Below are 8,624 nucleotides of genomic sequence, written 5' to 3'. Positions count from 1 at the left end.
AAGACAGAAGTGTCCTGCCCAGAAGTCCCTCCTGCGACGAGTCCCTGCGTCAACCAGCCAGATGGATTCTATCCTAATTATTCGGAGAAATGTCGTGCTTATTACAGGTGAGAGACATATCCGGGACTGGTAGAGGGGAGGGGTGTTGATGGGTAAGTTATTTGCGAGGAAAGATGGAGATGCTTTTGTGTGATGCTTGAAAAACGACAACGGCTGTCCAAAATATTTGGAATACTTCCGAGCTCATTATTAGAGAGAGAATTCGTTTGTTATTTCCACAAGCCACTACATGAGAGAGAGAGAGAGAGAGAGAGAGAGAGAGAGAGATGCCAGGACAAAGGTTAGCAGATTTGGAGGCTAGGTGGAGTCAGGTGAAAATGGTTCAGGAATGGTTTTTTTTTATGCTGAAAAGCAGATTAAGTGATAAATGATGATGCTTTAAAGGGAATAGCAGTGTGAAGCTTAGAAACAGATGAAGATCCTTTAGGGGGATTGCTTGCATAATACTTATAGGCAGAAGAACATGACCCAGAAGTCATGAACTTACGATGCTTAGTGACAGGTGAAAGTGCTTTAGAAGAAATATTTGCATGAACTTTACAAAAAAAAAAATCTGTTTTCAAATGATCTTAAAGGAAGTTTAGAAATCTCCAGAAATAGGACATTAAGGTTTAAAAACAGCTAATTCCTTATGACTGGTTTATACTCAGTTAATCCTTGGATAAGGATGCTTTTGAAAGAATTCAGTTTGATGCTTAGCGACGGATGACAGGGCTTTGTTAAGAACATTCATGCAATGCTTGCCATGCATGAGACGAGATATGCTGGGTGAGGGGGGACCTGACCAGTCGTTAGGTAAGCTTCCCTATAACCAGTTCTTGAGAGAGAGAGAGAGAGAGAGAGAGAGAGAGAGAGAAATAAAAACTTAGTTCTAGTAAGTATAAAAAGAGAGATTGTGTTTAGTTCTAACAAGTATTAAAAGAAAGAGATATAATTTAGCTCTAGTAAATATAAAGAGAGAGAGAGAGAGAGAGAGAGAGAGAGAGAGAGATGCATGATTTAATTTCTGCATGGTACAGAGTATCATGAGAGAGAGAGAGAGAGAGAGAGAGAGAGAGATGCATGATTTATTTTCTGCATGGTACAGAGTATCATGAGAGAGAGAGAGAGAGAGAGAGAGAGAGGGAGAGAGAGAGAGAGATGCATGATTTAATTTCTGTATGGTACAGAGTATCATGAGAGAGAGAGAGAGAGAGAGAGAGAGATGCCTTAGATTCTGTAATGTAATGATGAGAGAGAGAGAGAGAGAGAGAGAGAGAGAGGGAGAGAGAGAGAGAGAGAATGTTTGAGTGCCAGAGCGAATATCTGATAAAACGTCATGTGATTTCAGCCTTCATTTTCATCCACACAGAGTTTTTCACTTTGTTTCTTGACTCTTTTAGTGACTTTTTTTTTTTATTCATTTAATGTTGTTTTACTTTATTAAAACAAACAAAAATGGCAAATCTGCTGGGAAGGATTTTGAAGTTTCTGTGAGACTTAAATTTGTTACAATATTGATGTGGGTCCACTTCTGCCATGAGATGAAAAGTTGCCTGATGCATCGAATTAATATATTTTGTAAATTTATGAAAGTACGTGATGGATTTCCAATGTCAACAAAACTATAAAAGAATATTTTTGGAATTTATATCACATATAACATTTATTCAATGTCATAACTGTGTATTTATAACCAAACCTATATTCGTGTTATTGTAGAGATTGTTTACTATATCGACCTACATAACGGACTTTTACCCAATATTTTCAGCATTTTTTTAGAATTTTTATTTCGTATTCTGGATATATTATATCTGGGTCTATAGAGATACGTATAGACCTTGTTTTAATAACACTGAAATAATGACAAACATCCTATTTATTAACTAGGATGTTCTTATAGTAGGCCATATTTTATTTAACGTGATTTTTCAAACCTGAGTTCCTTTGCACATTACAGCATTTTACTCAAAGATTCTATTGATAATTCCAACTCCTAACGAAACAATAAAAACTCATCATTACATTAATAAAAAAAGCTAATGAAAACTAAACTTTAAGCCATAGTAAGCACAGATTTCAAACATAAAAAATATCAGATTTAACGAATATGATCTCAAGTTTTAAAAATGTGAATAAAAAAAGACTAAACTTTAACCCTCCTCTGTTGCAGATGTCAGAACAAAAGCGTCGCAGGAGGATGGTGGTGTGACAAAGGGTCCGTGTGGGACCTGAGCACGGGGTCATGCAAGTCAGGGGGTGACCTCGTTTGCTCGCCTCCTTCCTGCTGGGGTCTGCCCGACGGCCCCCACCCGTCCCCTGCGTCTTCGTGCAATGCCTACTTCGTCTGCAAGAATGGCGTACGCACCGACCATATCTGCCCTTACAACACCATCTTCGATTACTACCACAAGGTGGGTTTGCTGTTATGCTTTAAATGATCTTCCTCTTCCTCTCTATTAAATGTGGGACTTTTAGGCAAGGAAGGAGGAACTATTGTTTGTCTGTTGAGGTACAGGGGCGATAGGAATGTAGAGAGTGGGACTTGTCAGGAGGGAAGCAGGATCTTTGTTTTCCCGAGGCACGGGGACGTCAGCACTGCAGGGACTGAGACCTTTCTTTAAGTGTCTTTGTTTAGAGGCAAATAAACGCTAGAGATACATGAACTGATCTTTGTCCTAAGTAAATCAGAATCTTTGTTTTGAGAAACAGGGACATCAGTAATACAGGAACTTCTTGCTAAAAGGGAGTAAATACTAAGCAGTAAACTTGTATTTGATAACATTATCACAGAAAGACGGTAGTTAAGAGTTACAAAGAGATTTTCCTCTGACGAAGCTTGAATATAAATACAAAGAGCTTTTGGAAACTTAGAAAACTTCCTTGTAGATATAAACTACCTGTAACAAGGTCATGTGATCACGAATCGGCAAGACTTCAGCCATAGGAGAAAGTCTATGAGAGAGAGAGAGAGAGAGAGAGAGAGAGAGAGAGAGAGAGAGAGATTAACTATTCAGTAATTTTAACTAGCTTCTCTTTCAAAATCAGTTAGGAAATTGGGGCATCCATATTCACACAAAATGAGGGTCCTCAAACTTTAAATTTTTCTTTTCTATTTTTAAAACAAGGTGGTAGAGGATATAGAATCCCATTGATCTGCTTATCTTACTTGCGACCAGGTGGGCTTTATAAAAAATTTTTATAGATAGGCCTTAACATTTATATTTTGTTTGGTCGGAAAGAGTTGGAACTGTATAACCAAGATGAAAATATCTTCATTATTCATAACATACATTTATTCTTGTCTCCATTCTAAATATATTGCCGTAGAATCAATCTTTAATTTCCTTGAATCTTCAAAAATTCCTGTTTCTTTGATGTATTCCTTATTAGAAATACAAAACTGTACTGTATGGTAGTTATCCTACAATTAATTAAATCATCCTATTCCCATATTTTTATTTTTGAGAAGTCTTTTGTGGAAAATGGTTTATCCTGTACTAAATTTATCATATAATTTTAATATTAGTCTGGCATTCCTTTTTATTTGATGGCTTTTATTATTGGATAATTTGAGTGAAATTCACTTACTATTTTGGAGTAGTATGAATCTAGTGAATGTATTTTTCGATATTGCAAAATATTTTCCTTTTTCTTCAATGACTTTAAATAGGCTCCATAACTTCTAAACACAATATAAATCATATGCAACTGACAGCTTTACATGCCCACCAAGTAGGCCCTCTGCTACATTTTTCATCTTAGGTGTCTTGATATTTACTCCTTATTTTTTTTCACAATTATGAATTATAATGTTTCTTCTCTGATTTTCAGCGTTGTATGCCAGCCCAATCGGCTGTCTGCTACGAGCAAACGTGTGAAGGAAAGATCAATGGTTTGCACTCCGTGCCGAACGCTCCCTGCCATGTGTATCTGCGCTGCTTCAATGGGGCCTTGATCGGCCTGGAATCATGTCCTCAAAACTATATCTTCGATGGCCAGCAGTGCGTTCTAGCTAACAACTTTTCGTGCTGGGAGGAGGGCCAAGGGACCTGCCAAGGACTGAGGGATGGGATTCATTCCGCTCCTGATTCCGAATGCCGTGGGTTCCTTTACTGTCGACACCAGCAGCTAGTTCGGGCCTTCAAGTGCACCCAGGGGCTGTTTTTCAATGGGAAGGAGTGTGTTAGGAAGGATGACTTCGTGTGTAACTCACACTCAATTGTCTGCACCAATAAAATGGATGGCTACTACACCGTAGAGAAAACGCGATGCAAATCGTTCTATTTGTGTCGAGGAGGGGTCAAAATGAGTGTGCATACGTGTCCTGGCAATAACATGTTTGATGGGGAACAGTGTGTTGACTCAGCATTGCACCAGTGTTCCGACAACACGAGAGGCCAACAGTCAAGTAACCTTACGAACAGAGTAACTCGTTCTTTTTAAACTTGTGGGCGTCCGTCTACAGAAAACTGTTTATTTTATTGTTTTATAGCAAAGCAGGATTTTGAACTTCTAAAAAAAAAGAAGAATGAAGAGCGTCTATGTTCTCCCGCAATCCTGCATCCGATCACTTGACTGGTTTGACCGTCAGAGTGTACTGAAGGACCTCCAGGCAGAGCAGTCGCTCCGAGTACCATTGTATCTCAGGTGTCAAGATATAAGTACAAATGCTCACACACAACACAGCTGTTATAAACACGTAGCAAAACACTTCCTCAGTACTCTTAAATAGCCTCACACATACAGACACGTTTCAAAGACAAAAATTACAGGTAGGCTACATCACACTCAGATGAAAAAAAAGAAATCCATGAAAAAATTAAATTAAAGGTATCATCATAAAAGATGTTTCTTCGTGAAGGTTTTGCAAAGTTGAATGTTTTTTTGTCCAAATCTTCATTGAAAGAACTGAGTGTATAGCTACTGGAATCTAATAACCTTTACGTTACAAACAACACGGAAACACACATACACGCAAATATCTTCCCACATTTTCTTTATTCTGATAAAATCTCAGAGGACCTATAATCTAAGAAGTAATTAAGTTATTATGCGATAAGGTTTATTTATCTTTATTTCTAATTTTGCTAACTTAAATGTTACTTATAAGCCTTAGAAGTAATTGTAAGTCATAGTCCACTTGTAGAGAGCAATACTCCAAGATGTGAAAGTCAAGAACTATATTCAAACTGAAGGGAACAATTGAGTTCAATACCTGAAGTAAAAGTAACTGCAGAAAACATTACTTGAACTGAAAATAACTGTAGAGACCCTTACTTGAACTTGAAGAAACTCTTGAGACCACCAATTTAACTGTAGGGACCAAAAGTCTTTCAAAATAAAAGTAACAGTAGAAAATAGTGATTGAACTGAAAAGAATTTTAGTGGTAAGCTCTCAAATTGGCAATAACCAGAGACCAATGTTCCAGCTGGAAGTATCAATAAAGAATTAAAAGTTAAACTGGAAGAAAGGATAGAGACTAATACTTCTCTGAATATGATTACATAAGAATTCATTAAAAAACTGCCAAAAAAAATTGAAACTAATATTGAAAATCCAGGCAGGTGTATAAGATATATTTAAACTGGAAACAGTTTCTAGGGATCATACCTAAACTTGAAACGGATAAGTTCATACTAAAATTTAAATGAATTGTATGGACCAGTACTGTATTAGCATTGGCTGTAACCATAGACTACTGGAAGTAAGGCTAGTGACCAATATTGACCTGTAAATAACCTAGATCAAAATACATACTGGAAGTAATAATATGAGACCCACAATAAAACTGGGAATAATCCTGCAATGATCAAAATTTGAAATAATGGTGACTGTACACCAATAATCAAATTTTTATTTGGTTCATGAAAGTTGGTCTGGCAACCTGGCACCAGAATGACAAGGATCTCCAATACAGAGGAAGTTAGGAGGGATTGTAAAGCTGGGTTAGTAAGAGATTAGAAATTAAATGTAAGGAAGTAAAAGTCTATAATGAATTAATAGTTATGAGAGGGCACACAGAGTATCGTACAGGCATTCTCCTGTACCGGACGCAATTCGAATTTCACACAGGTGTTGATGCGACCGACACAAGTGTTCAAAATACGGTAAAATATTCATATTGGTCATAATTCTATAAAGATAGCAGGATGATAGAAAAGAAGCAGGAACGGAAGTAGAATAAAAAAAAAAAGAAATACAATGTGGAAGAGCAGTTCAAGAATGAGAGATAACGACGGAGAGTGGTATATGAATCTGAAATAACTAAAGAGACGATTAATCAGCTGAAAATAACAGTTTTTATTTGATTTAAGCATGGAGGGCAGTACGCCTAGTCGGACTAGAACTAACTTTACAAACCTATAAACAATTTAATACTCGTAGGAGAATAGTTCACCATTTGACAAGCGATAGAAAACCATGTAAATATTTCTCTTAACCATAAGTATGCAACGCTTACACACAAATATCTTAAGTTTAAGACATGAATAGTTCGCGAACATTTCAATGTATATTTCATATTAATCTTTTGTTCTCTTATGCCAGAGACTGAAAGACTGTGATTTCTTCCTTTTGTATATTTTCTAATTTAATCCGTTCAACATAAACTCTTTCATTATTTATTTTAGCATCCAGTTATTACCATTGTACTTTATATTTTTGTTAATAGGATTTCAAAATGAATTTGGTGTTTTATTAAAGGTTTCCTCTTATGTCTATAGTTTTTCAATGTATTGAGAGAATTCTCGTTCCAATTTTTTATGTATTAAGGAATGTACATTATGTGCAGTATACAGAATTTTGACCAGTAAGGGGAAACTTACAATTTTAAGTAACCTTTGTTACAAATGAACAGTTATCTCCGTTTTATTATTATTATTATCATTATTATTATTATTATTATTATTATTATTATTATTATTATTATTATTATTATTATTAGCTAGGTTATAACTCTAGTTGGAGAAGCAGAACGCTGTAAGCCCAAGGGCTCCAATAGGGAAAAAATACCACAGTGAGGAAAGGAAACACGGAAATAATTAAGCTACAAGAGAATTAATAAACAATTAAAAGGAAATACTTTAAGAAGAGTAACAACATTAAGATACTGTAGATCTTTCATAAAAAAAACTTAAAAATGAGAAAAATAAGATAGAATAGGGTGACCAAGTGTTCCCTCAAGCAAGAGAACTCTACCCCAAGAAAGTGGAAGACCATGGTATGAAGACCATAGCACATTTTTCTAATTTTCAAGTTTCCCTTAGCATTGGGACCTGGCCTCCATTTGCCATCCAGTCGTATTTTCCTGCCTGAAAAGAAAAAAAAAAAAAAAAAAAGAAAAGAAAAAAAAAAAAAACATTTTACCAGGGAAACAAAATTAGGAACATGACCTTCCCTCATGGTCCCCACATGAAATAACTTATGATGCCATGTCCTTACCTACTGGTAGGGGTGGAGGAACATACTAGGCCCCTTTGAATACTGTGTCCTTTCACCTTGCCCGAGTGTCTTACCTTATTGGTTTGAGGTGTGAATGTGAGATCATCCAGTGCAGTCCGATTTAAAGGTCACTCATGAATGGTAGAAGCAAGGGACAGTGGTAATGCCCTAGGGAATAACCACATATACATATGATAAGTGCCAAAGCCCCTTCTCCATCAAGCTAAGACCAGGGAGGGCCAGGCAAGGGCTGTTAATAACTCAGAAGGTAGACCTACTGCATAGGGTCTCCAAACCTTAACCCTCATCCCGAGTTCACAAGGATGGTGTGGTTGCAGACACTACTAGAAAACATTGAGCTTGAGCAGGTCTCAAACCCCAGTCCAACAGAACGTCTGATAGAGACATTTCTAATAGAGTTACCATAACCCTAAATTATGGTAGAAGTAGTTATTAATTAAAGGGACTGTTTTACAAGACTCCAAATTTGTCATTCTCAAGAAAAAAATGCGTTTTTAGTCAGAAACGGTAAGAATAGCAGCGCCATTTCTTGGTCTTTAAAATACGAAAATTGTTGTGACACCTCTAAATTGACGTTTTTTTTTTTTTTTTTCCTTAACGTGCAGTAACTACCACTGTTTGGCCAATTAACACAATCTATGACTACACAACAATTCATCAGTAACTTCGTGTTTAAAACAAATGAAAATGACCATATAATAAGAGCGTTTACAACTTAGGCACAGGAATATCCTACCGATGCAAGAAACCTCCTACTGAAACAAGAGCATGAAAGAAATGTATGAGAATGAAGATAGAGTGGCTACAATACTGCAATGAAGGTAGGTTGCTGGCCCAAAATAGGTCGTAATAATGAAGAAGGCTCTGATTAAGTATCTAGACAATGAAAGAATTCGCTGCCCCATTTTCTAATGATAAAAGTCACTGGGAAATTACAAAATATCTTTTAAAAGTGAAAATTGCTCATTTGCAACAAACGTTAACATAAGAAAGTGATTCTTAAAAAAATATTGACAGGTTATGAATATGTTTTTTGGGGGCTCAGGCCATGTTGTCCTGATGGAAGGTTCCTATAAGTAGCTTCCTAAGGGATATTTGACTCCATTCCTATAAGTGT

The 8,624-nt window shown here is 36.4% G+C and overlaps 1 pseudogene; it reads left to right on the top strand.

Annotated features, from left to right (window-relative positions):
• Positions 1–6,677, top strand: part of LOC137650639 (uncharacterized) — a 63,189-nt pseudogene extending 56,512 nt beyond the window's left edge.
• Positions 6,678–8,624: the final 1,947 nt, after the last annotated feature.

Source organism: Palaemon carinicauda, chromosome 12 (assembly GCF_036898095.1).
Source record: "Palaemon carinicauda isolate YSFRI2023 chromosome 12, ASM3689809v2, whole genome shotgun sequence".
In the NCBI taxonomy this organism is placed as follows: domain Eukaryota; kingdom Metazoa; phylum Arthropoda; class Malacostraca; order Decapoda; family Palaemonidae; genus Palaemon; species Palaemon carinicauda.
This window is presented reverse-complemented; position numbering and strand designations above follow the sequence as displayed.